Below are 27764 nucleotides of genomic sequence, written 5' to 3'. Positions count from 1 at the left end.
CTACATAAATCAATTAGATTCCAAGTTCCTTTATAATTTCAAAACTATAGTTATATTCTGCTCAAAAAGGTGCAGAAGTACGAAGTTTTTAACCTGTAGGATAACTAATAGTTTGGACAAAGTACTCTTGCTGGGAAACAAACCAAAAGAAAGATAAATTGCATATTAATCTTCACTCAGCCTCTTATCATTGCACTATTTTGTCTTAGTTGTCTCATCTTATTGCATTTATTTATTAAACATCACCTTTCTGTAGCCTTTGTTTGTGCATTTTTGTTCTTTTCTGACATGTTAACTGTATATTGACCATAAGTTGCATTATTATTGTCATCCCCTATCTTTTAAAAAAGGAATTCCACAAAGAAAGTTGGTTATCAGTTGAAATTGTTGTTCAATAACATGGGTTTTAATTATCGAATCTTTAAAAGCAAAAAAACACTCATTGAAATGTGGCAGTCCCACATAAAACAGTTAAAACAGAAAAGAAACCTCACTGTTGAGGTCAATGGACTTTTGTCAACTCCTTTTCAAGGCAGAATGGATCAATGGGAACGAAGAGAAGAATTCAAACTAGTGTAGTTGTCTAAAATACACCGGGATATGAAAAACCTGTACTTCCCATTTTCTTTACCTGTTGTCTTCTCTGAATGCTCATTCCTGCAAGTAACTTTTCCTTCAAATGCTGTGTCTCTTTTGGATGAAAAGAGAGAAACAGATACAGCTGGAGGCTGAATTTTTGAGCCAAATCATGCTGTTGTAAACCGTCGTGGCTGCAGTGAAGCCCTCTGAAGGATGCTGAGCTGTGGCAGCAGGATATCTGCTCTGAGACATGTTGTTAAGGATCTTCAGGTGTTAGCTAGTATTTACTTCAGCAGTTCTGTCAGAATCAAAGCCTGGTTTGTTTACTTCTTTTCCCTGAGAAGACACGTTCTTCCTATCAGCCTGTTTTCCACAAAAATGAGTAATGTCCCGGTTTACAATTAGGCCTGACTTGATTTATCGTAGTTAATAGGATTAGAGCATCAGCCTCTCTCAAGGATATTCAAATGCACAGGAAGAGCGATACCGAGTTGCTGGTGTCTTTCTTCTCCTCCTGTGATGGGCATAATGACACACCTCCAAGCAGAGTGGATTTGGCTGGTGGGAGCAGGCAGATTATCTGTATCTAGTGAAACAAGGCGTGCATGGCAACCTTTGCCAAGGCTCAAAGCCAGAACCTACTCACTATAAAATAATTGTGTCACTACCTAACCAAGGCACTCTTCATGTCTCATTTATCTTTTGACTGTAATTGAATGGTTGAAAAGCAAAAAATGTAGACAAATTCCAGCTGTATTGAGATCTGTTTCTTTCTCTGCTACCATGGCCCATCATTAGATAGTTTCCCTCTCTGTACAGAAGGTCAGAGAGTATAAATATAAATTGCATTTTGCATTACTTCTAGATGAGTGAAGCTGTCAAAGCAATAATATAAGCTTTCAGTCCCACATTCTACCACTTCTTTCCCATTTTTTGGCCAGGAGGTCATGTGCAAATTAAACGTGACAGCCCAGACGACATGTCCAACAGGCTTATATTGTTAGACTGTTCTGCCATGGCACTCATCACAAATTAAACCCACATCGGACTTAGAGCTCTTCAGTAGCTGCTAACAGTAGCTCAGACTTCTTGCAAAAAACTTTGTGTCCACATCAAGCTTATTTATAGAAGAATAACAACTCTTTTGGAGGATCTTGTTGAAAATGAGGAAAAGAGGTAAAAACTCTCATAGGCAAACCTAAAAGAGCTGATCATAGTAATGAGAACTTTTAGTTGTCTGAAAGCTGGATGCATTTATTGTGTGTGTGTATGTGTGTACTCTTCACTTCTGTAAAATCTTGCTCCTCCATGAAGTTTAGGTGAACATTCTATTATCTTATAATAAGCAATAACTTAGTATTTAGTAGATATTTTTGCTATCAGCATTCAAAAGCATTCAAAAGTTGCCCACCTCTTTTTATGCAAAGTTAGCTTCATGTCTGTTGGATGTATGTATGCCAGTTAAATACTATGTATGCCAGTTAACAGCATTGCTAATTTGGAAATAAATGTGTATTTATAGCGTTAAAACCAGCATGGCAGTGTTGAAGACCAAGTTAGGCAAGGCCTTGGGTGATATGATTTAGTGTAAGGTGTCCCTGCCCACGGCACGGGGGGTGGAACTAGATGATCTTAAGGTCCTTTCCAACCCTAATTATTCTATGATTCTATGGGCTGTCTCTGTTAGTAGCTATTCCAATGATGTCGTCTACATTGTGAAAATGAATGCTACTGAATATTGTATTTTATATAAACTCAGAGCAAAGTTTGTCTACAGAATACCAAAAGGATAAGACTGAGGTTGTTGTCTTCAGCTGGCATAGAATCAGGTGTCAAAGTAGCTTTAGCAAGTTCTTTCTGCTGTGTACAATGCTGGAGAAAAGATAATGCTGAATGACAGTGAAACAAGATTGCTCTGGGGACAGAAAACCAGATTTCAAACCCTTCACCTTTAGGTATCTAAAAATGCAGCACAGGTTGTGAACGACTGAAAATTCTTAGCACCTGGCAGCAGTCTGCTGGCCTGTGCTAAAGAGCTGGTGGTCTTAGTCCAAATCTTGGCAGAAAGGAGCTCACATTGTAAATGACATTATCTGGCAAATCTTTGCAGTCATCTGAGCAGAGGGGCCAGGAACTAACTTGGCACAGAGACCCATGCTTTCCCTCATCGCAAAAATGTTCTCCCTACATAAGGGCTGAGGCACACAATGGATCAAGAAAAGTCCCTGCCACTCTTGCTCTACTAGCTTTCCATGAATTAACAAAGAGCTCCATTTTCAAGGACTATCAGGCTTTTGCCTTTTTCTCTTTTTTTTTTTCCAGGTCTAAACTTAGAGTGAAGAGTTTGAGTCCCATCTGGTACAGACTGGTAGGGGCTTTGCAGGCTTCAGTAGAGCTACACTGATTTACACCAGATGATGCCATTAGAGGACTGAACTACCCAACAATAATTACAAAAAATATCTTTGATTATGCATGTGCAACAACTATTTATGTTTACATAGCAGAGATTTGCATGTAGCACAGTGGGGAGTATTTTATCTCTTCAAAACATTGCACCAGCATAAATAATCTACCAACATTCAAATGAGCAAAGAAATACCCGCTTTTTACCACAAGGTGGACCATAAAGGTTTTAATTCACATGTCTTTTTAAAACATATTTGTCAATAATCCTCCGATGCAAAGTTCATTCTAAAGAAAGAAACATAGAAAAGTAAAAATAAAGATATGTTCTTTTGCAGGTGGTTCTATTATAGATTCTTCCAGAGAGCAAGTGAGTCTAGGTGCAACCACACGATCCCACATTAGAGAGAGAAAAGGACAGAGGAACCGGGGGAAAGTAGGACATCAAAACCACCCCATAAAAGGCAGTACCATACCTTATTTGACAGTGTTCAAAGCAAATTGTCAAGGAATACCAACTGGTTCAAATCCAGAGTGAATACTTGAAGCAATTGGATGCAAACCTATCAAAGGCAGAGATGGAGATAATCATGTGGAAAGTGGGAGATGTTCTGTTGAAGTACCAGCCTGGAACAGCACAACAGAAATTAGCATTGGGGGAATTACACTGACATTTAAGCTTTCAAAATGGAAAATGCTTTAAATATGCGGTGATACATTGTACTTTTAACTCACAAGGGGAAAGGGAGATGAAAGCACAAGTAATAGTCCTTTGATGTCAGAACTACATACAGAGTCTCCTGCTTGACTTCCATTGGATCGGGGTGCTGTTTATTTTTCTTTTCTATCTGGTAATTGTGCTTTGGTGGTGCTTTGAAGGCATTAAATTTCTCAAATTGAGACACATTGCCCTGGCATTATAAGTTTAATGCCCAGAAAAGAACTGGAAGATGCACAGACATCATTTTCATGGTCTGGCTCCCTCCACTCACCTTCACATCTTCCCTCAAATGACTCAGAGCTGGTGATAGTTACAGAGCTCTGGTGTAGCAGCATAGTCATGATTGCATGGATAATTCATCTCAACATAGATCCTTGGATGAATTCACTGAACCCCAATACAAAACACCCCTGGAAGCCATTGTGAGACTGCTGCATGTCTTTTGTACCCAAAAGAGCTTGCTGTCTTTGAGAGGAACCTCCACTTTTGCCAAGGGAGTTGAGGCAACAGCAGGGAGCTTAATCAGAACATGAGGAGGAAGTAGCGACTCAAAGACTTGACAGCTCTGTGCTCTTGGTTGCTTCTTTTGCTGAACCCTGGAATTAAAACTGGATATTTTCCTCCATTTATACCCAACAGAAGTAGATTTTGCCCCACATGGGAAACCGTGCAGCACTGAACTCACCTGGGTGGTTTGGCAAGGGTTCCAGTCTGTTGTCCTATGCAAATCACGTTGCCTCAGTTTCCCTAACAATGGAATGAGGGTGTGATAATGATAATCTGCCTCTTGGGAGCACTCTGAACAGTAATTTGTGTTTTTATTATCTCTTCCAAGATGAAATGTGTCACATAAATGGTCAGGGTTATTAAACTGAACTTAATTGGCAAGGGCTTGAGAAAAATTTCTATCATAAAAAGATCTCTTTGAACAAGTGAAGGAGCTGGAGGACTTGATCCTGGCACAAAGGTGCCCTTTTGTGTGACAAACAATGCAAGTTCAGGAACTGGGGAAGGAGAGACACCCACCCGACTTACCAGGTCCTTTAATGGGAACCTAAGATGAGAAGTCACGTAAGTTATATGCGCAGGATCAGTAAGAGGCAGAAATCCAGTTCCATTTCTGAAGAAAACAGGGTGAAAGCGAGCTTCTCTAGAAATCCTGCCTGCTCAAAGCGATGGAAGAACAGTGAAAACCAGCTCCAGGTTCAGGCAGAGGAATTTAACCAGGGAGCACAGGCTTAGTTGGGAGATTTCAAACACCAGCCAGTTGGGATAACTGCAATTCTGTATCTGTGGATTTGTTTTCCTCTCAAAGCAGCTATCTCTATTTTGATGGCTGTTGGAGGGGTGTGGAGGGGGGGAAATAAGCTACTGTCTTTAAACCCCAGACTTTAATCCTAGCAAAGGAGCCAAGCCTCCAGGCACACTGCTCACCAGAATTTCAGCACAAGAGGAATCTGTCACGTTATCACTACAAAATGGGGCCAAATTTTCAAAGATGTCTCTGCAATGAGGCTCAGAAACGCGGGACTAAGCCATCAGGGGATTTGTATTCACAGTTTGGGTTTCCAACACGACAATGAGAAGTTTAACTCCAAAGACAACTGTGTTGCACGAGTGCATGGAAAAAAAAAACAAAGTGAGAAAAGCCTCTTTTCATTTTCCGGGACAAGCATGGGTAAACTAAAGTGACAACTGTACTCTCAGTTTGCATGCGGGCTTCCTTTGATTTTTCATGAGAGCTTGGACACCCAGAAGCTGTGTTCATAGGAGCTAATCAGGAAACAAAAGAAGTTTTAGAAACTTCTCTTTTGAAATCAGTGGATGTTTAGCACCGAAGTCGCCCAATGGGTATTAATTTCATACTCCTGAAATTCATTCTGTTTAAGATCGTAAAGCTGTCTCTGGATCCTTTGGGGGAATATAGATGTCCAAGATATCAGGGAGTGTAGTGATAGAATGGGGGGTAATGGTCTCAAAATGAAAGAGGGTAGATTTAGATCAGATATTAGGCAGAAGCTCTTCCCTGTGAGGGTGCTGTGGCTGCCCCATCCCTGGCAGTGTTCAAGGCCAGGTTGGACACAGGGGCTTGGGGCAAGCTGCTCTAGTGGAAGGTGTCCCTGCTCACAGCAGGGGGTTGGAAGTAGGTGATCGTTAAGGTCTCTTCCAACCTATGATTCTGTGTTTCAATGATTCCACGTGATTGTATGATTCCATCATTCTATGATTCTATGAAGATTAATCTGTTCTAAGTCCAGTCCTCTGTGTTAGCAGAGTGAGCATAGGTAGAGCCGGGTCACTGCTTGCTTGCTGTGTGAGTGGAAGTGGCTGAGAGACTCTGCAGTGTAGAGATCTGAACAGACTTGGACAGTTTTGGTGTGATTATAGACTTCTCCTCCTTAGTAGCACCAGCTTTTGCAGGCAGCCAGATATATTGAGTGTGCATCTGAATCTGGTGTTTATTTTTCACTTGGTTTTACTCTCCATGATTTAACCAGCTGGGTAAGCAATGTTTCTCTTTCCAATTTTATTGCTAACAGGTTGTGCCATGGTTCCCTTTCTTCTACAGTTCATGCATTTTTAAATCAGTATCTGCTTTAATAATATTTACAGCTAATATGTCCCTTCCCCGAACAACATTCACCGTACATACAGCATTCTTTCAAGTGTCAAGGCTATGGTGTCAGTGGTTTTCATCTTTTCTCCCTATCTGAAAAAGGAGACTGGGATGGTCTTGTGCCATACTATTCAGGTCATTCATTTAAGTCTACTTCCTTAGCTGCCATGCTAGTGCAGTCCCAAAGCAGAGTGTGTAACCATACAGTGGATGCTGGGCGAGATGCTCTTCTGGGGTACAATGACATTGCTGTGCAGTCTAACATAGTTTAAGGTAAATTTCTGCGGCTCGTCTCTGATTTCTATGAGCCCAGTATGGGTACACAGTTATTTGTGTGTTTATAGGTATTTCATCTTTGCTCGCATAGGAATTCATTACATCTATTTTCACATATTGTGATAAAATACAATTAAAACAGTTGTAAATTTATCAATTTGGATTATTTTCTCTTTTTTTCTCCTCCTGTCTTCCCTTTACTAGATGACTAATAAATTAATGCTTAGGGAATGTGGTTATGATGCAGAGAAAGCTCAGACCTCCTATTTATCTTCCTATTTCACTCTGTGAATATCTTCACTGTGGGTCAATGTTATCCTTATTGGTTTTGACCAGAAGGTCATACATAGATTTGAGAAGTCTTAGTTTAACTGAAATAGATGTAATTTATTTTTAAACATTCACATTTTCCTGTGGAAGCAATACATGCACATATGGGATGCAAGCTAAAAAGTCTCGGGGTCTCCTCTACCAGAAGAGTTTGTTAGGGATCTGGTTTGGACAAGCTGACTACTACCTCTTCCTTCTCTCAAGTATCTGCAAGTAAGCAGTGCCTGAGGTGAGAGGAGGAGCAGCCAGTGCTCCTCAGCCAGGGTGAACTGACCCTTTCACCAATACGCAGTCACTATTTGCGTCCCATGTCATCTCTTCTAACACACAATTTTATACGGTCTTTTTTGAAGCCTTGATTTTTTTCATGGAGGAGCTGTAATCACTTGCTTTATTTTTCACACCTCTAAGCTCAGTAATAAACACATACCACCACTTTCTTTCCCCAAATCTTTTACTTTTCAGATCCCCATTATGATATGCTATGAGGATATGGTGTCCAGATATACCACATCCTCCAGATACGCTATAATAAACTAGTGTTGCTATTGGGATGGTTAAAAGCCAATAAAATATTTCTGGAGTAAAATAATCTTTAATATATAGGTGCTCATGAAGAGGAATGGTCAACCTTTGCAGAGACTCTTACTCATACCTATGGGTGGAGAAACTCAAAACACCAGCCCAAATCTGAATTTACTCATCAGGACTACTCTGAGCAAAGGAAGATGGGGTTGAAGAAACCAGTTACTACAAATATCTATTCCTTTTCAGACATCTGTGTCAGCCAAGTTCTCACTCTCCTGCTTTGTCACCCACCTCAGGCTGTTGCTTTGGTGATGCCTGACACAACACAACCAAACAATACCAAATGTGGCCACCCTGAAGGTTTGCTCATATCCTTGGAGGTGTTTGGGCGTCTGATCACTGCGATGTGGCTCTACACCATCGAGCTGAGTGACGCTGCAGTGCCTGAAGCCAGGGGCTCACCTGGCTCTGCAGGACTCCCCCAAAACATGGGGCACCAGGTGGTGCAAAGCCACTGTAGTGCATCCGGTGCCATCTGCCCTCCTGGCCATCAGCACGGAGGCTCTTGGATGTGCCAGGAAGTCCTGGCTGCCAGAGCAATCCCTCAGTGCTGCTGACAGCTTGTATGAGGGACAGGACTGTGTCCAGATGGCCCCAGATTTCGAGGAAATGCACTGAGAGATCAGAACTGAGCTCACCCCTCCCATGTCAGCTCTGAGAGTTCTTTCCTCTCCTATATCCCCCCTATCCTACTCTCGTCGCCTGCCATCCCTGACAGTGTCATCACTGACAATGCCACCCCATCACCACGCAGGTTGGCAACCATCCCCGGCTCCCCCCAACCTGCACCGCCTGTCACCTTCCCTTCACCACCCTTCTGAGGTCCAGCCTAGTCTGCTGTGTGCCCCTTTCTCCTCCTTTCTGTGTCTCCTTCCTCTCCACAGCCTCCCATCTGTCACCCAACCCAAAAACCAAGTGATAAATCACTTTTCTCAGCATCCTGTGCTTCTCTTCCAGTCATCCTTTACACTCCTTTTTTCCATCGTACGGCAAGGTCATACTTCTTAACCTCACCTTCCAGATGCCCATATGCTTCCTATATATATATATGTATATATATATATATGTAATTCTTCCTATATCTCAGTTCCTTTCTCCCCAGTGATGCCAGATTGAATCATCTGGTTAGCCACATCTTATGCAGCTGCCTTTTTTCCACCCGTTTTCCCTATCCTCCTTTCATGGCACTCCTTCAGCAGAAGAGCGGGCAAATAGTCCCACTTTCCTGTCACTTAAGAAACGTTCCTGAAGTGGAAACCTTAACAGAAATTGTTGAGATCATGACAAATAGGTCAAATGTAGCAGACAATCTGTTCATAAGTTGTCGTTTACTTTAAAAAGGCCACTGGATGCAAAGTATGTGACAATAGTGTAAGGTGGTGGGGATGCTCCCTTTCCTTCATTGCTTTACCCTGCAAATACTCTTGGCTTCAAGGAGCACTTGCAGGGATGTGGATGGACACCACTATTTAACAAGGCACATGTGAACATGCAAAAAAGCCAGCCCACCCAAGCAAACAAAAAAGCCCCAAACAAACCAACTTCCCTATTTACTAAGATTTGCTTTCACTGGGGATAGATTTACTGGTAGAACTAAGGAGTCCCTCTTCCCTCGCTAGCAAACAAACCATGGATTCCCAAGAGAAGAAACACAACCCCATCTCTATAATGGTGCTATTCAATCCCATTTGCGCAGAAAACCCGCTCTGTGCTGCAAAACCAGCCCTCCTTGCTAATTAATCTCTGTGCTCTGGAAAATATAAGTGTTTCTTACTGACTCTTCTTTTGGCTGCCCGAGGCACACCATAAGCTTTTGCTTTTCATCTCCCCCCCCCATCTCCCCAGTGTTCTTGTCATCAGTGACCACTGATAATCACATCAGGTAACGTCTTGATCCTTATCCTGAAGTTTTGAATAGGCCAGTTTTAGTTAATTCCTTTTTTAACTCTCATCACTGTATATTAGTGGTACCATGCACTGGGTGTGCCTGTCACTAAGAGAAGACAGGCTGTATTTCTTCTGTGCTATGAAATAATGACTAACTGGAGCTCTGAACCCTGATCAGCAAAACCGCTTTAAGTACGTGCAACTACTTAAAGTACCGTTTGCCATGTTCAAAAGGTACTGCTGGAGAGGGAGAAACTACCCTAACACAGCAGCCGGGGCCAAAACCCCTTTTCTTAAGTGCTGGTTCTGCTGCAAAATCTGCTCTGCAAATGCAGAGAGGGGTCATGGAATGTTTCTAAATGCTTAGAAGTAAGAGTCACCCCTGTTTCCCAGATTTGATTTCCAGAGAAGTACATAAACTCCTTTCTCTGTGTATTGAAATACAACTGTGTGTCTGCACACAGGCACATGCGCCTGCAAGGAGACACATTCAGATTGTGAAGGTTTAAAAGCCAGAGATGATGATTTCTTACCAGGCTTTAAGGGTCCAGAGCAACACAAAAATGCCAGAATCAATCAAACTACTTCTGATGAAAATCGAAAAATGCTAGAGATAAGAGAGACCCATGGAAATGTTAATACTGTAATATCTAAGCCAACTCTTCTTTACGCTATATAAGCTGATGGTCGCCTTCCGCAGTCCTCTGGTTTTTCCTGTGGCAAAGGAAAAGTTTAAAAGAGTTGAAATTGAGACTGACAGGCTAAGCAAAAACTAAAATGTTCCTTGGAGCACATTACATGGTGCGTGTGAGCATCATGCCAGGCCAGTGACCCTGAGAGAGGCTCATTCTGCTCCTTCACGTTCCTCCAAGCAGTAGTTTGAAAACTACTGAGAGGTGACCAGGAGAGGTAACATCAGCTGGCAGGTCTGCAGTCAGTGACAAAAACAGAAGGGGCTGGAAAAGTGAAATGGATTGCAAAATCCTGCTTTATGGGAAGAAACTAATTTAACTCTTTACTCCTAGCTCCAGTGCTGAGCCAGACCAGGATGAAGCTATCGGACAGGCTGCTAAAAACATACCCAGAGATGTAATTCTTCTGATGATGTAAAAACACCCAGAGTGCAACCTAAGCTTTATAGATCAGAAATTCAGCTGGCAAATCTACCTTTTATCCTATTAGTTTTAAATGCAATCCAGATGTCACAGTCAATAATGTGTCACCTCTGTTTTGTGGGGCACTTAGGTAAAGACCAGTTGGTGGGTTGGAGTGGCTGCTTGGATCCCATCCTCACTGGGAGCCTCTGGAAGTTGAAGCCACTTGTGAGCATCTGGAGCAAAGAGAAACCAGTTCTGCAAAAGCACCAGTGGATTCTCCTGCACTCCCTTCTCCTGGTCAGCAATGGAGTTAATGAATAAGAGCAGAGCTGATTTCCTCTGCCACAGGCTGGTTGGTGTGGCAATCCCTGATGATACCCAAGACCATGACGGACCAGAGAGTGTTATGCAGCTTTGATCTGCAAGGGGCATAACAGGATAGACAAGAAAGGGGATAATCTCTCACCTTGCCTCCAACTTCCTCTTCTTTCCTTTTGGATACATCTATTAAAAGCGAAAGGTGTTTTATGCATATAAGTAGATGCTTGGCTGGCGTGAACCATCACAGGATTTTTGAGAAACATATGATAATCTTCAGGACCTCACCATCAAACTCTTTGTAAAGTGTTCAAGCCAATGCCTCATGCAAATCTTCTTTCTAATTTAACCCAGACTAGTTGAGACTAGGCTGTATTTAGATCAGTGAAAATCTGGTTGAAGAGCCATCATCAAAGGCAAGCAAGAAGAGGAGCAAATTACCAAATTACTGAACTTGGTGCAGGTGTTCCCTGGAGAAGAGCTGAGCTCTTTGTGAGCTTCCTTTTAAAGGCTTATTTTGTGCAGGGGAAGGCTCTCACCTCCCCTACTACCAGTTCTGTCCCAGATTAATCGTCTCTTTCCATAGCAACACCTGACCCTTTCCTCCCCTTGCTGTGATTATACATACATATATACATATATATACATATAGATATATTCCATGTCTAGAGAAGGAATGGACAGCTGACAATTTTCTGTAGTATCAGCACAATTTAATGAAAGGAAGACTTAAAAAAAAGATAGAGAGCAGGAATGCTGCTGCTAAAAAAAGAAATATAGGGAGTCACAGGATCTGCAACCGTGTCAACAGCACAGCAAGCTGTTATCAGTAGCTTCAGACAGGATCCTGCTTCCAGAAGAGACTATAATACAACAAGTATTGAACAAGCGTGGGTGACAGCACTCTGGAAATGGGCCACTGCTGGGGCAGCTGCAAGGAGCTTAGAAAAGGCAGTTGCCCACCGGGATGCAATAGTCCTCTCTTAGGGAATGCAAGGAAGTTGGTCTGCAAGTGCCTGGCTAAAATCCCAGCTATACTTGCACCATCTCTGGTCACTGGTTTTCAAAAGAAAAGCACATACTTTGTGTTAGAAGCAGAAACATCTTTCACGGCGCTCTTCAGCCTGCTGTGTGTGAGATGGGTTGGGTAGAGGTCAGCTGCTTGCAAGGAGGAAAGTACTCATAAAAGCAAAAGAGCTGCACCTGAGAAATACAGCAGCTGGGAATGGTGTAAATAAGAGATGGAGGAGGATTCCTTCCAGAGCAGGCTGCAAAAAGAATACTGTATTTACAGGAAAAATAAGTTAGCACAAGCAACTGAAGAGCTCAGTTTGCCAAACCTGTGCACAAAACCAGCCTGTAATGTAGTCAGGAAAGGGGGAAATGTAATCAGGTTCAGGAACACACCAGGAAACCTTTCAGAGTCCACACAAAGCTGCTAATAAAAATCCCATGAACCAACGGACTCTGGGCAACCTGATCTAGTTGAAGATGTCCCTGCTCATTGCAGTGGGTTGGAGCTAAATGAGCTTTGAAGGTCCCTTCCAACCCAAATGATTCTATGATTCTATGAGCTCTTTATAAAACAAAAAAGCACATGGGAGTGCACCCAGTACTGAGCAACAGACTACTGTAGGTGATGGGCAATACTGAGATGTTCTTAATGTAGGAACAAGTCCTGCCTGCCTGGTCCAGCACATGTAAAGGGTAGGGAAGCATTTGGAGGAGGTGAATCTTACAGGACAAGCAGATCCCTTATTAATAAACAAACTAGACTTTTAGCACTCGTAGAGCTGCTGGATTAAAAAACAATAGCTTGTACAGGAGGACATCATGTATTTAAGAAATCCAGCATAGAGTGGATCCACAGACTAAAGATAAGAGAACTTGCAGGTAAATTGAAGACTGGCAATGACCCAATACCACTAAAGAGTGCACTGAAAAGCATCGAGTGCATGCTACTGATAATCCAGTGCTCTGATGTGAAGAAAAGGTATTACCCAAGGGAAAAAAAAAATCATTCCTAGGGGCCAATAGATTAGGTAGTTTGTTTGTTCCAGCTGTGAGGAGCAGGAGGCAGCCTATCAACATACCAAAATATCCTAGCATCTCTCATTACAGCTGATGAATTTTTTCTTTTCCTCTCTGATGAAACAGATGTCCAATTCATTGCATCTGAAACAGTTTGTTTCATCCCCGAAGATCCATGCTCCTCACCCTGGGGCAGTCCCCTGCTGAGGCTGGCCCAGCAGCTTAGGGCCCTGTGAGCTTGGGGGGCCTTGATGCTGTATGTCGGGAAGGATTCCCGGGTTCACGGCCCCGGAGCAAAGCCAACAGGCGTGTTTCAGGGGAGGCTGAAACAAAGGGGGTTGAAATTCCCAATTTGTTAACCTTATGGACCCTCTGAGGCTGCTCACAGCCCCAGCAGTTAAAGAGGAGGAGAGGGGAGCAGAAAAACAAAACAGACAGTGCATTCCTTGCTTGATATTATTATTCTGAGGCCAGCGTGGGCTGGGGACCACTGGGACAGAACAAAGAGTCAACGCAGACGTCAGAGTGAGCAGACGGAGGCTCCCACTTCTGAATGAACCAAAAACTTTTGACTTTTTAATCCCAGACCTAGTCAGGAGGTTACCAGACCAGTGACCGCTGGGCCTAAGCCAACAGCAAGCCCCCGAGTGACAATTTCTACAGATTATGCTAATAAAACACAGGACTTCTTTGAAGGCAAAGCATGTTTCTGCTCTTGCCGTACACAAACTATCCCAGAGAACCACAAGCGATGCTTTCCTAGCACTGTTCCTCTGGCATTCACGTGCATCTCTGATGAAATATGGTCCTACTGAAGTCGTAGGCGAATTATGTTCACTGCGTTTGAGTAAAATAAATACACTCACATTTATGCATAAAAGCTGCTCCCAAATCTAAGGAAAACTAAAGAAACTACCAGGCAAAGACAACTTCTTTGAATAAGTCTGAAAGAGTGAAAGGCAAAAAGGAACCATCAGCAACAAAATTTGGTGCAGTAAAACTCAGCAGAGGTTTGTATCCTTGCTCAGAGTTTATATCGAGCTCTCAACCTTGCAGTTGAATGAAGGGTTAGCTTCTAAAAAGATATCCAAACCTGATGTTAAAGACTGAAGTAATAATAAACTCAACAGGCCCTTCAAAATAGCAGTTCAAGATACATTGCTCACCTTTAAAATGCTTAAACCACATGATGGAAACCCAGGTGACCAAATTGTAGTCCCTATGTCTAGCTGCAGTTCTGATCCAGCATATCTTCTCTGTGAGTCACCTTGCAGACACCCCTACTCAGTCTGTGCTGCCCAGATATTTGGATATCCTTTCTTTGTAGCAAGATGTGAAACAGTCACTGTGGGCATAAGCCAGAAGAGAGAACCCCAAATAATCACCTTAAAAGGCAAAGTTGCTTTTTAATTTCTCGAAGATTTTATCCTTTTATAGAATTTATTGTGCTGAAAACAGGTGTCAGTAAACTTTCCTGGGGCTCACACAGAGTTGATTTATTCCCTCTTGGAGAAGACTTCTCTATGGGGAAGAAGATGTCCACATTTATAGTATGGTAACTGGGAATAAAAATAGAGTTCACATGATGGTAAAATAAGCTTTGCGTATTCACTGCAGTTGCCTTGAGCTCAGGCAGATGGACAAAGTTTTAATCACAAAGCAACTTTAATTTTGTTTACCATTTCCCACCTATTATCCCCGTTATTCCCACCTATATCCCTATTATTACCACCTATAGAATCACCTCAGCTTAGAGACTGGGAAGGTGTTGGCTGGAGAAAGAGAGCTCCCGGGGTGGTCCATAGGGATGCTGCACCCCAGACCGATGGCCTCAGAATGGGTGCCCTGCCAATGGAGGAGTTCAGGGCACCTATGGGCACCTATAGATCAGGTTCGTGCCCTACGGGCACAGCACGGGCGAAGGGCCCGCGGAAGACGGAAGGCGAGAAACTGTGCGGAAGAGAGCCCCGTGCCCCTCCGCACCCGTCCGCGCCCCTCCGCGCAGCCGGAGCCCGGTAAGGGGGTGACTCCTCTTCCCTAAACCCTCAGGAGGAGGTAAATGGGGGGAAGCGGCACCCCGGAGAGCGCGGATATGGAGGAGGATGCGGTGCGGATGCGGGACCCTCTGGCAAAGCGGCCGGCTGGGAGCTGCGACACGGCCTAAGAGGGCAATTAGCATTATCTTGATGAGTTTATAGGCAGCAAGTCCTTGCTGTGCCTTTCAGAAGTCGCAGGGAGCTCTGTCCCCATCTGTTCCTTTATGATTATTACTTCACTTTTCCTTTTTCCGCCCCCCCTTTTTTTTAATAGTAATCGTTGACCTAATACACATGACTGGGGGGAAAGGGGAAGATGTGGCTCCTAGAACGTCAATCAAAACTCTTCCTCAAACCCTCCCCACATGAACACTTTTCTATCTCCCAGCGGTACTGGCAAGATGTTCATAGCCAAATACACGATTCTATTAATGAGCACTTATATTTGCTAAGGAATGCAAATTCTTTCTCTCCGTGTATTATTAGCTGTATCAGAATGTTTGTCCTTTCAGTCCTCTTTGAAGTTGAAGGAGGAAAGGCTGTTATGTGGCACTGAGAAGGGAAAAAAAGTACAGAGAGAGAGAGAGAGAGGGAAAAACACATCCAACTCCTCCGGGTTTTTATTTGTTCTCTTGCCAAAAACGCCAAAGGTAGCAAAAGTTACAGAAATTATTTAAAATGTGTCGCTTTTTTTCCTCCAAATTAGATGGATTTTTTTTCAACTGATCGTCCCCTTTTAATAATAATGGGATCTAATGAACAGCCTGCTCTGAATTTACTTTATAAAATAATCTCTCTGATGCTCTAGAGAATCTATTACGAGTTGGAAGGGAATAAATCCAATAAACCCAAACATGAGAATGGCTGTTTTCGGCGCTTTAAGCTACAAACGAGCAGCCTCTCCCTCTCCTCGCAGGCTGCGCTGGGCTGATACTGGGATGCAATCGAGCAGCACCGGGGCTGAGCCCGGCGCCCGGTTTCAGCCTGGAATTCCCGGCGGGATGCGGGGAGTTTGCCCGGGGCTGTGGGTTTAGCGCGGGTGCGGAGGGGGCTCCGCGGCTCCTCACCCACCCCAGGGCAGACACGGGTCCGCTCTCTGAGGTGAAGTTTTTATTCCAGATAAGCATGGGGAAAAAGAAAAAGGGGGGCCTCTGCATCAGCTCAACTTTTGTCATGTATCACTTTTCCTCTTGAAAGGTGTTATAACGGCAATTCAATTACAGTAAATAGTGTACATCATCTTCACAGCTGGAAAATTCTGTAACTAACTGTGACCAAACGTTGTAAAGGAATATAGCTTAACCAGTACTTCCCTTCTCTTTTTTTTTTTTTTTTTGGGTTGCTGACCACAGGTTAATGAATTTCAAGGAGCTTAGTATATCTAAACAGAAACACACTGAGATGCTGGCAAGAAATCATAAAGTATAAAACGTGGAATTAGATCATTTGAAACCTCCACAGCGGTATTTGGTGTCTGGGAATAATGCCGGTGGTGTCCCCCCACCTCGGCCAAGCCCCGCCGTCCCTGGGTGCACTCAAACCAGGCGGAGGCACCGAGTCCTTTGCAGACCTCCCCCTTAGGGAACACACTCGCGTCCTGGTACCCACGGAGGGTGGATGTGCCCCCTGGGGACACGCACACCGTCGTGTCACCAAACCACTCTTCCATAGCAAACGCGCACGGAGCAATCTATATATCGCAGGCCGTATGTATAGATCCCTGTTAAACACCCGCTCCCAGCCCGGCACAAAGTGTGCGCGAAGGTGATGTTTCACGTCGGGGATGCAAGGTGCTCGCGGGGAGCTGAGAAACCCTAAATCACTCGTGTTAAAAAAAAGCCGTGAAACTCCCCATAAGTCAGGCGCAGCTCTCAACTCAATTAACGGTAATATTAGCTGCCGTCTCCAGTTGCAACTGAGAAGATTTGAGGAGGATTTCATTTACTCGGGGGTGTACGAAAGGCGTTGTGTGCCGAAGGGGAGTTATTTTCGGTTCGACACGCGTAACTGATGCTGTTTGCATCCCGACGTGCAGTAGCCGCAGCCGGCGGACCCCGCACCGGGGTGCAAAAGGGTGTAGAGGCGGGGGGGGGGGGGAAATGTCAGGATCGGGCCCCGGGAGTCACATCTAGCGCTCAGAGCTAGCAGGGGTTTGATCCCTACGCTGAAACTGAGATGATCCTGGAAGGCTGGATGCTGGGAAGGGGGAGATGCGATGGGGTATCACTATTTGGGCATCGCGATTTGGGGAATTAAAAGTAATATACACCCCCAAAAATATAGAGACCGGGATGAGAGCCAGGTGGATTTCCCTGAGAAAGGGAGGCAGGATCGAGCCCTTTCCCCTGATCCTGCCCCGGGCTGGGGAAGTGCTCGCCAAGCGGCTGGAGTCACCAGGAGCTTTCCCATGAATTTCCACGTTTGCTAGCGAGCTGTTGGCCACGTTTCAAAACAAACAAACAAATAAATAATAATCATTTTTACACCCCCCCCCCCTTGATCTGTGGAAACTTTATTGAGCAGAAAATAAGCTCCAGTCACCGACTGTCCCGCTTTCTTGTCAAAGGGAAGAAAACAGAAATAGCCACCTCCAAATTGCAATCGCCAGCCCCAGAACAAAGATCCGAGCCCCTACGTTTTGCAGTTGTCAGGAAAATCTTGTCCATCTCTGGCTGGAAGGAATACAAACCCCTGACTCCTTTCCAACCGCGGGAGGGGGATCCCCACCTCAGCCCGGCTCCCACCGCCCTCCTCGCATCCCAACTCGTTCATATTGCGTTCTTTCGACTCTTCCCAAGGAAAACTTGGACCTAAACTCCTGCCCCGAATAGCAACGATCCCACCCTGCCAAGTTCGTTTGCTGCCTCTTCCCCTCCCACCCCTCCGACCAGGTACCAGCTCCCCGCAGTGGGACGGGACATTCGCAGAGATTTAAAACTATCAACCCAAGAAGAACACAAACGTGCTGCTTCCCAGGGCAGCTGCATGGCAAAGGCAGCCGTTTTCCTACTTTTTTCCCCTTTTTTTGTTTCGCTCAAAGCGGGAAATTCGGCAGAAGCTGAAATTTACGTTGTACAAGTGCAAAATTCCCCTCAAAAAGGGAAATAGTTCTTAGAAATTGATTTATTTCTATTTCTCCCCGCTGCCCGTCGAATGCCTTTAGTATTGCGTGTTTCTAAATCGGTTTGTGAGGTTTTTTATCTTTATTTTCCTATTCGTAAATTTGCATCCGAAAACCTGGATTGCAAACACATCACTAGATCGAGGCACAAAAGCCAGAATCCTCCTAATTCTGGTTTATCTTTTCTGAAGGGAAAATATTAAATAATTATCCCCCCAAAATACGATTTGGTCATTCTTTAAATCAACCGATCTCTGCGTGTTCGAATTACTTTGTTTTAAATCAGTCTTTTTTATTGTCGTCGGGAAATCGCTTCTGCTACCACATAGGTTCCGTTCTGTGGCACAGCGCAGAAATATTCCCAGCAGAGGAAAATACACCCCAAACGCATCTTGCAAAAGTTTTTGTGTTCCCACCCTGCAGTGGATCCCTAATCTTTCTCCTTAAAATTCTCATCCTTCAGACAGGAAAAGTGGGGTCCACTTTCAATGGGGGTTTGTTTGTTAATGAACTGATCGCTTAAGATAGCAAAAGAGGGGGGGGGAGTGAATATTTTGTTCATTATTGAGATGTCACTCGCCAGAGTTACCACTGTCAGATTCGGGCAGTGAGGGAAACGGGAAACTTTGCCGGGTTTAAATACAGAGTTTCTTATCCTAACTTCAACAGTGCAAATCTCATCATGGGGAGCATTTTGCAGAGGTTATTTTCTGCACCCCAGCTGCAGAGTGGTTAGTTTGTATTTCGAGAGAGATAGTGAAACTCCGGTTACTCAGTGGAGTCTGAATCCTTTTTCATCCCTTCCAAGGGGAAAAAAGGTCCATCTTTCTTGTTAATTATTTTATTTTATTTCGTAGAATATATATATTTAAAGTCAATTGCCAAAAAGATTTTTCTCTCCTTCCCTGTCCTCTCTTTATCTGAGGAAGCGCATTAGGTGCCAAGAAGTTAGCTGAAAATATATACAAGCATAATATATATATATATAAAGCTAACCAAAGAAGAAAAAAACCCAAGCAGGATGTGGAGTACGGGGGATATTTTACTATTCCCACTGTTTGTCTTGCAGAGCACCTGGCTGTAAAATGCAAAGGGGGCAACTTTCCCGTGAACCGAGGTGCCCAAACTCCCGTCTCGGAGCTAATTAGGAAGGAGCATCCCGGAAAGTTCTTATTCCCAACCCGGCTCGTTCTTTTCGGAAAGTTACCCTCATCGTTTCTTTTAGAAACCACAATAATTAGACCTGAGCGGAGTTAACTACTCTTCTTCCTGGTCAACAAATCAATAGCAATTAATTTGAAACAGCTGAGATGATAAAACACTTCCTATTGCACCTGACCTTTCCGAAAGAGTTATAAATAGAATATACTGACTATATGTTTTAACACAATTCCCGCTTGGTTTCATGCGTCTTCTGCTGTCCCTCGGCTTTTAGGACACTTTTAAATTTTCAATTTCCTGCCTTTTTCCCGACTTATTTTTTAGACTTTAAACAAACTTCCTTAGAACGGTTTAATAATTTAAATATTACAATAATGGTGTGAGACATTTGAAGCAAAAAAAAAAACTATGAAGTGCGAGTAAAATGGTATACATTTCATGTAAGCATATATGATGAATGAGACGGTATTAGGCATGAATATACATGTAGCAAATATTCTATCACTTATGCACACTGTTTTGGAAGACATGAATTGATCTAAAATTGAAATTGTAGAGGAGAAGAAGGTGATGGGGTGGGAGGACTGTAAAGGGAAGAGATCAGAAATGTTTAGGTGTGGAATATTAATTATAAACCACGGAACTCTCTTCACTTTGCTTGGTAAGAAAGCCTCATCTTCCCCCGCTCCCCCTCTTGCTCCCTCTCCCTCTCTTTTATTGGAAAGAGGATCCTAAATTCCTTTTGACTGATAGGAAGTTACAAGACAAGATGCTATTTTCTCTTTCTTTTCTGACAACTCTGTCATCCCAGGGATCATAGTCATGTCAGAGTGTCTGTCTGGGAGAAGAAGAAGGGGGGGGGGGAAGAATCAGTGAAGCCTGTGGCCATCTTTGCATCAAAATTTTCCAGACCTCTATTTTTGATTGTGATCCCGCTGATCTGAGTTTGAAATGCGAACGCAGCAAAGCCCCTAAGCCTTCAATCGTGTGAAATTTTCAAAAGATCTCTAGAAGCAATCTCAGGCTGTCTGACCCCTGACAGGCGGAGATCTCTTTATACCTCTCTCTGCCAGCACTTCATTTGTTGGAATATCTTTCAGATTTGCACCTCCAGATGACAACCTGAGTGTTTATTATGTGTATGAATCTGAAATCTTCACTGTAGTACAAAGGAGACGTCTTCAACATCATATTTAATTTCAGATCATAATTACCTGCTCCTCTTTTGCTTCTAATTATCTATTCCTCCTTCCTCTCTGTGGCATGTTGATATTTTGGTGATTCTCCCTTTTAATCGGCCTTTCTTGCTTTCTTTCTGTCTTTTTTTAATCATATTAGTTGAGTCCACGGGGGAATTAAACATGTCACGGTGGACACACATCATGCCTATGTGAAGAGATAAAATTCTAGCGACGAGTGTGCACTCCCTATGGCTCCCCATATAGATGTATGTGCTCTGGAGAAATAATAACTATTCCTGCAATTATAATCCAGGTTGTTAGTATGCTTCAACTCCCATTAATCTTTATACATCAATTTAAATTGGCAGCAGTGTTTATGTTTTGTCCCGTGACGTAGCAGCAATGTCATTTGGTAGCAACCAAAGCAGCCGGAGCCCTTTAGCATCCCTCCTTCAGGAAAGCAGGAGGGGAGGAAAGGGGAAAAAATAAGGATAATTGTTAAAACCCCAAAACACCTCTAACTTTTCCCCATTTTCTTTAAGGGAACATATGTCTCCTTCCTGTCCTCCTTCTCTCCTGTATAAAATAAACCCTCTGTTGCTCCAGACCCTATGGAGAGAGATGGAGCTGGTTATGCAGACGCTACTTATTTTATATTATATTGTTTTGTTGGCGTTAATTTCTCAGGTGAAATAGCCGACCCTTTAATAGCATGATAGGTGTCATCCCAAGTGCCCAGCTTATTTGCACAGGCTTGCTAAGGTAGGATCCAGGCTTGCTCTGCAGCTTAAAAAGGAGGAGTGAATGAATGTCCCTGGTGGGATCGGGGGAGCCCAAGGAGGTGGGAGGCTGGTGCGGGAACCCGGCGGCCACCCCCGACCTCCCTCGCTGCCAAGGTGCTGAGAACTGGGAGATAAGTTTTATTTTGTACAGGGATTTCCATCCCTACCCCTCCGCTATGGAGCCGGGGTGTTGCTATGATTCACTTATTAAAATACCTTATCCTCAGTTCAGTTTGTCCCGAAAGTGATTGCCTACGTGGTCAGACGTTTCCGTATTTATCCATTTTTTCCCATAAAACATGTATTAAAACAAAATGTTACTTTTCTTTCTCTCAGGAGCTGTATATAGAGACCCTCCCTTTTTGAAATAGACCGCAGGGACTGTCATTAGATCAGATGGCAAGCCTTTATAGAAAGTGTTTTGCATAATTACATACCAAAGCCAGAATAGTCACCCTCACATTTTATGGGTCACAAACCATCAACAATTGGCACATTATTGTCCAAGAAACCCCAGTCCATTCACTGATAGAGAAAACTAGACTGCCTAATCTAGAACTGAAGAAGATTGAAATTTCTTCTAACAAGAACCCAGAGAAGATTATTTTCAAACTGACAACGTGTTTACATATAGTTATAAAGTTCAGAGGACCGGTGGGGAGAGAGAAAGGCTATAAACCACTAAACATGATTAAGAATCTCACAGTGGCCTAATATAGATGGTTCATGAAAAAGGAACAGACTGAAAGCTCTTCCCCCCCCCCCCAAAACACCCCCACCGACAGCCCCTCTCCTTTTCAGATCTGTTCCCTTTTCTACCGTTGTGATTCAGTAATTAAGATATTCTTATTTGGACAGACAGCTCCTCTGGTAACTGAATAATATTAGTTCCCTTTGATGTCAAACTTTTGACAGTTATCACACTAGCATTGGGCAATTTAGCACAAATGCCCTCTTTTTTTCTTTTTCTTTTTCTTTTTTTTTCTTTTTTTTTTTTTTAAGGGAGGGGAAAAAAAAAGTCTTTGAAGGAAAGTAATAAGTGTGATCGCTATCAGCAAATGATGTAAATCTCAGCGGACAAGCATCCCTGGGTATAAATTACATTTTGTTGTGTATAATGAAGCGAGTTTTGTTTTTACCTCATTCGCTTATCATTGTCCAAAATTAAGGCAATAATCCCACTTCCTTCACACCAATTCACCGCAGTCCCTCCCCCCCCCCCCCCCCCCATCCCCTTGATTATTTTCCTTTCTTTCACGGGAAAATTGGACGGGTTTCCAAGCCCCCGCCCCGCTTCCCACCCACCCGGCGCAGCGCGGAGCCACCGGCGCGGCTGGGCGGGGGAGCGGCGGGAGGAGCGGGGCCGAGCGGGGCCCCGACCCCACACCTGATCCCCCTAAAGCCTCCCCCCATGGTCCTTCCTTTTGCTGTGGTCCCCCGCAAAAGATAACCCAAGCCACCAAAATCAAACCTACAGCCCTTCGCCTGTGCCGCCTGGCAGCAGCGGAGCAGCGGTACAATAATAATAATAATAATAATAATAATAATAATAGTAATAATAATAATAATAATAGCTCTCGTAGCAAGAAACAAGGTGCATCCCTGGCTGGATTTGTGCCGGGCGTGGTGCCCGGCTGGTTGAGAACGGGAACAGTAGAGCTGCTTCCTGTGAGGAGTGGGGAAACGGGGTGGGGTGGGGGGAATTGCAATCCTTGCAATATCCAGTTCGGGATTTAGGGACAAGGGGTATCCCGGGGACTGCTCGTCTCCCTCCAGCATCCTACCCAGACCAGGAGATGGAGGAGATTTAGGGATGAGCCCCCCTCACCTGGCCCGGCTCCCCCCTCCCCACTCCGGGCAAGATGTCTCCACAGTACCGGGTGGTGATGGAGTGGAAGAGACTTACTTATCCTGCTTTTTTCATCACAACTTTGGTGGCGAGAGAGGAAGGGGGGGGGGGGGGGGAGGAAGGGGAGAGAGAGCTCTCGCCAGGTTTGCTTTATCGCGAGATCTGGGCAATTAAAATAAAATGAAATAAAATAAAATAAACCCACCCTTCAGCTCTCGGTGGAGTTGGATTTAGTGTATGCGGGGGTGGGAAAGGGGATGAGGCAGCTCCCCGGCTGTAATGTCCTCGCTAATCCCGCCGGACAGCTCGGGGGCAGCTGCGTGTCCCCGTGCGTGTGTGTGTCCCTTCTCCCCCCGCATCCCTCCGCTCCCGCAGGCAGCGCCCGCCGGTGCCGGCAGCACAACGCATTGCCCGGTCGGGGGCAAAGCCCCGGCCCCGGCCTTTCCGTACCCCCGGGGAGGTAGGGGGTACAACCCCCGATCTTTTCCAGGCGCAAAACCCGCGGCCGCGCTACCTCCCGCCCTCCCTCCTTTCCCTCCCTCCGTAATTAGCAGCTGTGGGGAGCGCCCTGATTAATTTAAATGCTTTTTGTAACACTGTAAGGGCGAGAGATATGTTTGCGGCCGCAGACGGGTTATATTATTTTCGGGCTCGCGTTTCTGTGGCTGGAAGGGGGGAAGCAGCGGAGGATGCGCTGGCGCTTCCCAGGAGATCACGTCGCCCCCAGCATCGTCCCTCGCTCCCGGGGGAAAGCGGTCAGGCTTTTCTGGAAACTTTGCTCCAAAAGGGTATCCTCGTGTTGTGTAACATTTTCCGAGGATTTTCATTACACGTTCAGCCAAAGGTAACACAATCATAGAGGGGAAAGTTTCTTTCCGTGGCCTTTTCCCCGGCGTCGGGGCACCCCGGGGCTGCCAGGCAATGGGACGCGCTCCCGCCCCAGCCCCAAGAGAGGGCAGCTCTGGGTTGGTGTTGGTCCCGGGGCGGCTTTCAGGGGAAGCTGGGCCGGGGTCGCCCCTACAAACTCCTATCGTAATAATAGACTTTCTCCTGTCGCTGTATCCGCATCTCCAGTGCGAATAAACCTCGGAAAAATCTCCCCGGAGCCCCTGGAAAATAGACACGGAAGGGGGATGGAGTAGGGGGCAGACAGCGCTTCAAACTGGGGGGGAATTAGTGAGGGAATGTGCACCCAGATACTTGCAACAGGTACGGAAGTGTTTCACCTGATTCTCAAGCTCTTCCCTAAAGAGAGAGGTTATTAATTTTCCGAGAGATAAAGAGCTTCATGCAGAGGGATCAATTGCGTTTGCAAAAACAAAAAAGGGAAGAAAAATGTATTTGCTTCTCAATCTTTTTCTAGGTTAAATAGGACTTGAGGAGAGCAAGAGACAAGTCCAGCTTTGGAGAGAGCGTAGTCAGACAAGAAACTTCGAATAAAGTCCTTGAGCGGTAAAAGAGAAAGTGCAGAAACTTTCCCAAAGGTCACCTTTAGAGTGAAGCAGAGGCTTCTCTCTCCCTGCTCTGCTCTTACATTTCTCGGGGTAGGGGTGTGATGAGGACGCCGAGACTTCCCTAACATCGATCGCACCTCTGCCCCTCTCCACCTTGGGGGGGGGGAATAGCCAGGACTGGGAAAATCAAGGGAAGTTAATAGTGCTGGGAACCGAAGAGCAGCCCTTTGATTTGTGCTGTCTGCAGGAAAGAGAAAACAGGGGAAAACAACAATAAGAAAAATCTTTCCCGGCCCTCTATCACAGACGGGGCTCCCGCCGCTCGCTTCGCTATTTACAACTTAGTTTAAAACCATTTGACAACCTCAAATAAAAATGTTTAGGCAAGGAAACCTCGGGAACCGTTTCTATGTTCCAGGAGCAAAGACCAACGCTCTGTACCAGCCCGGTCCCGTCCCGAGAGCCCTGGGTAGGGGGCGGGCGCCGGGGGAGCCGGCGGGAGTGAGCCCTCCGCACATGTAATCACAGGCATTAATTCAGTCATAATAATTCATTAGAAAGAAGCGTTAATTACTTCCTCTGCAATACTTTTCTGGTTGCAGGCGAGCCCGGGAAGGGACCGGCGTTGTCCTGCCCACACTTGGATTTGGAAGGAAAGAAGCTTCGCCAGGGAAAATTGCCTCTTTTTTTTCCCCCCGAAAATAATCGACCTTTACCTCTGTTAGTGCTCCCGATTAATTTCTTGCCTTTTCTTTCTTTCTCCTTTTTATTTCCCCCCCCTTCCCCACACGGTGCCTGTTAAGCCCGCAGGTAATAAAATGGTCAGGTAAAAGAGAAGGAACGGCCCATATTTATTTTAAGAACGTTCCTGCACTGCCTGGCAGAGGTGGTGAGTTCAGTACTCGGATCAGTTTGGCCTTAAAAACCGGTAACGCTGCGAAGCGCTTAGCTCAGAAGGCCTCTAAAATTAAAAATTATTAATAATCATAAAGTAAATTTAAAGGGGGAAATATCACTTGCCTTCGCTTCCCCAGCTGGATGTTTGGGATCGTTTAAATATCCCTTTTTCCCCTTCGAGGGTCTATAATAAAAGGGGTGAAAATGACACTGCTTTCTGCACAAGGTGGAATATTTGCTGCTTTAAGGGTGGTTTTGGAGGCTCGGGGAAGGGCTCAGCACCCACCGCCGGCTCCGCTCCCCGCAGCTCCTGCCCCGACACTGTATTAACTCCTAGTTAAGCCAGCAAATAATATTGCTCATTCATCTTTTTCAAAGTTGATTTATAGCAATCGACAGGTTAAAGCGTCATCTGACTTCATTACTTTTAAAAGCTGTCTATTTCAGAACTGTCACTTTTCATCACTTAAACCGAATAAAACGGTTGAAGAAATGAATTGAGAGAGACTTGGAGATCGTGTTTATAATTCTTTGTCTCGACGTTAACATTCCTAATGACCTGACCTGTGCGGGGAACCTGTGCGCCTAACGCGGCGATTAAAAACTATAATGAAAAGAAAATCAACACACCAGGCTCCAAAAGTTACAGGCAAGGTGAAAAAGTGGCAGAGGGGACGGAAGAAGACCAGGGCAGGGATGCAGCACACACACTGCCATAGCACCATGTCTGACCATACATGTACGACCCACCCCTAGAGAGGTGGAAGTTAGCACTGGGTTAATAGTAAATCACTCTCGTCTCCGTTTTTATCTCGCATTCCTATTACAGCTGCTTAAAATATGGGGGAAATAAAAATGAAATCGTAATTTTAAAATTAAAAGGTGTCTCGGATCCATTTAATGTATTTTTCATGCACCGTTAAGGCATTATTTATTTTCATCTCTCCAACTGATCATTTCAGAGAAGGTTGAGGGTATTGTAGGGAAAGGATAGACCTATAAAAGATCTGTTTTATTGTTATTATTATTTTTTAGAGCAGTTAAGAAAGTAACCATAACTCTCACAAATGCAATCCGAAATGACAGCTCTCGTCCCAGCGTTCAGGAAGCTCCCTGGCAAAATAAAACCCGGCCGCCCTGCTTTCACCTTTGTGGCAGTTTTTCTGCCTGCGCCTTCAGGGTGTTTTCCTCTATCAAACTATTGCCAATAACGGGAGTTTATTAACAAACTCGCCACCCAAGTGCAGCGCCAGTGGTTCACTTTCAGGGGCGCAAAAACTGGGGAGGAGGAGGGATTACTCCCAATAAACTACACGGGTTGTTCCCCTGCCTCTGCTTTCCCTGGGAGTGATGGCTGAAAATAACAATGGCCCCGTAAAAACGGAGCCGGGGTCCCGGGAGGGAGCTGGTCCGCGGCTGAGCAAGGGGGGAGTAGGGCCGAAGTGGGGAGGGCAGGCATCGCGGAGTGCCCGCTGGTGCGGAAGGTGGGTTAATGAGCACAGGAATGGGGAGGTGGGGCGGTCCCGGGAGCGGAGAGCTGTGTCTGGACGGGCTTTGTTTAATAAAATATATATGGTTTTGACTGTGATGCTTATTTGGTGGTAGTCGCTCCTCGCTGCGCGCCCGCGGCGCGCCGCGCACCCGACCCCGCTCTGCCGCCGGGCCGGGCAGCGCTCCCTACCGCCACCTCGCTGCGCAGGACGTAACTGCAGGCGCGTAACCGCCGCCAGCACCTGCGGGGCCGACCGCGCCGGGGCCGCGCTGGAGGTGGAGGGGGTTCGGGCAGAGACCTGGTGCTTTCAGCTTCACCGGGTAACACAAGCAGCGGGGTTTCAGGGAAGCTGTAAACAAATAACGGGGAGTTTTCCTCTCCTTCCCTGTAAAAGCTTTGCTTTTATTTCTTCCCCGGCTTTTTTTGACGGTGGTGCCTAACCCTTCAGGGACACTGACCCCAGGAGCGCCCTTGTAGCACCGATAACTGCTGCAGAGAAGTTCATTCAGTTAAAATCAGGAAAACAGGGATCACTTCCCGGCTCTGGGAGCTCCTGGCAGAATTTCCGCACAAAAATGAAATAAAATTATGTTAAATTAAAATAAAGGTATTTAACTACTTTATTTTAGATGTACAAAATGGGATGTAGAAGGCAGAGTCATTTCTATAACTACATCTAGCACGTACAACTATGGCATTTCTCGGGATGCTTTGAAATGTTTTAATAGCTTGGTTTTCCCTAGGAAAAAAATAACAAACGTAAACGGTGAAAGAAGCCCACCAGCCTTAGCTGATATAGACCGAAATTCCAGCATCACTTAAGGGAGCAATAAGAAATGAATAAATAAATGCAAAAGAGAAGAAGAAGGAGAAGTCTTGGAATAGTTTTAGCACTTGGAGGACTCTTTGGGGAAATTATTGTTAAAAACATAAATGAAATA

The 27764-nt window shown here is 44.9% G+C and overlaps 1 long non-coding RNA gene across 1 annotated transcript; it reads right to left on the bottom strand.

Annotated features, from left to right (window-relative positions):
* Positions 1–10300: 10300 nt before the first annotated feature.
* LOC134167178 (uncharacterized) lies at positions 10301–12405 on the bottom strand. Its single transcript, XR_009966127.1, has 3 exons — positions 11902–12405; positions 10968–11005; positions 10301–10332 (listed from the first exon to the last, which is right to left on the bottom strand). It is a non-coding gene; the product is annotated as an uncharacterized LOC134167178 (long non-coding RNA).
* Between the last annotated feature and the right edge of the window lie 15359 nt (positions 12406–27764).

This window comes from Pezoporus occidentalis, unplaced genomic scaffold, assembly GCF_034315485.1.
Source record: "Pezoporus occidentalis ecotype Australia unplaced genomic scaffold, CSIRO_AGI_Poc_V1 ctg11, whole genome shotgun sequence".
NCBI lineage: Eukaryota > Metazoa > Chordata > Aves > Psittaciformes > Psittacidae > Pezoporus > Pezoporus occidentalis.
Note: the sequence above shows the minus strand (reverse complement) of the source record. Positions and strands in the feature narration are given on the sequence as shown.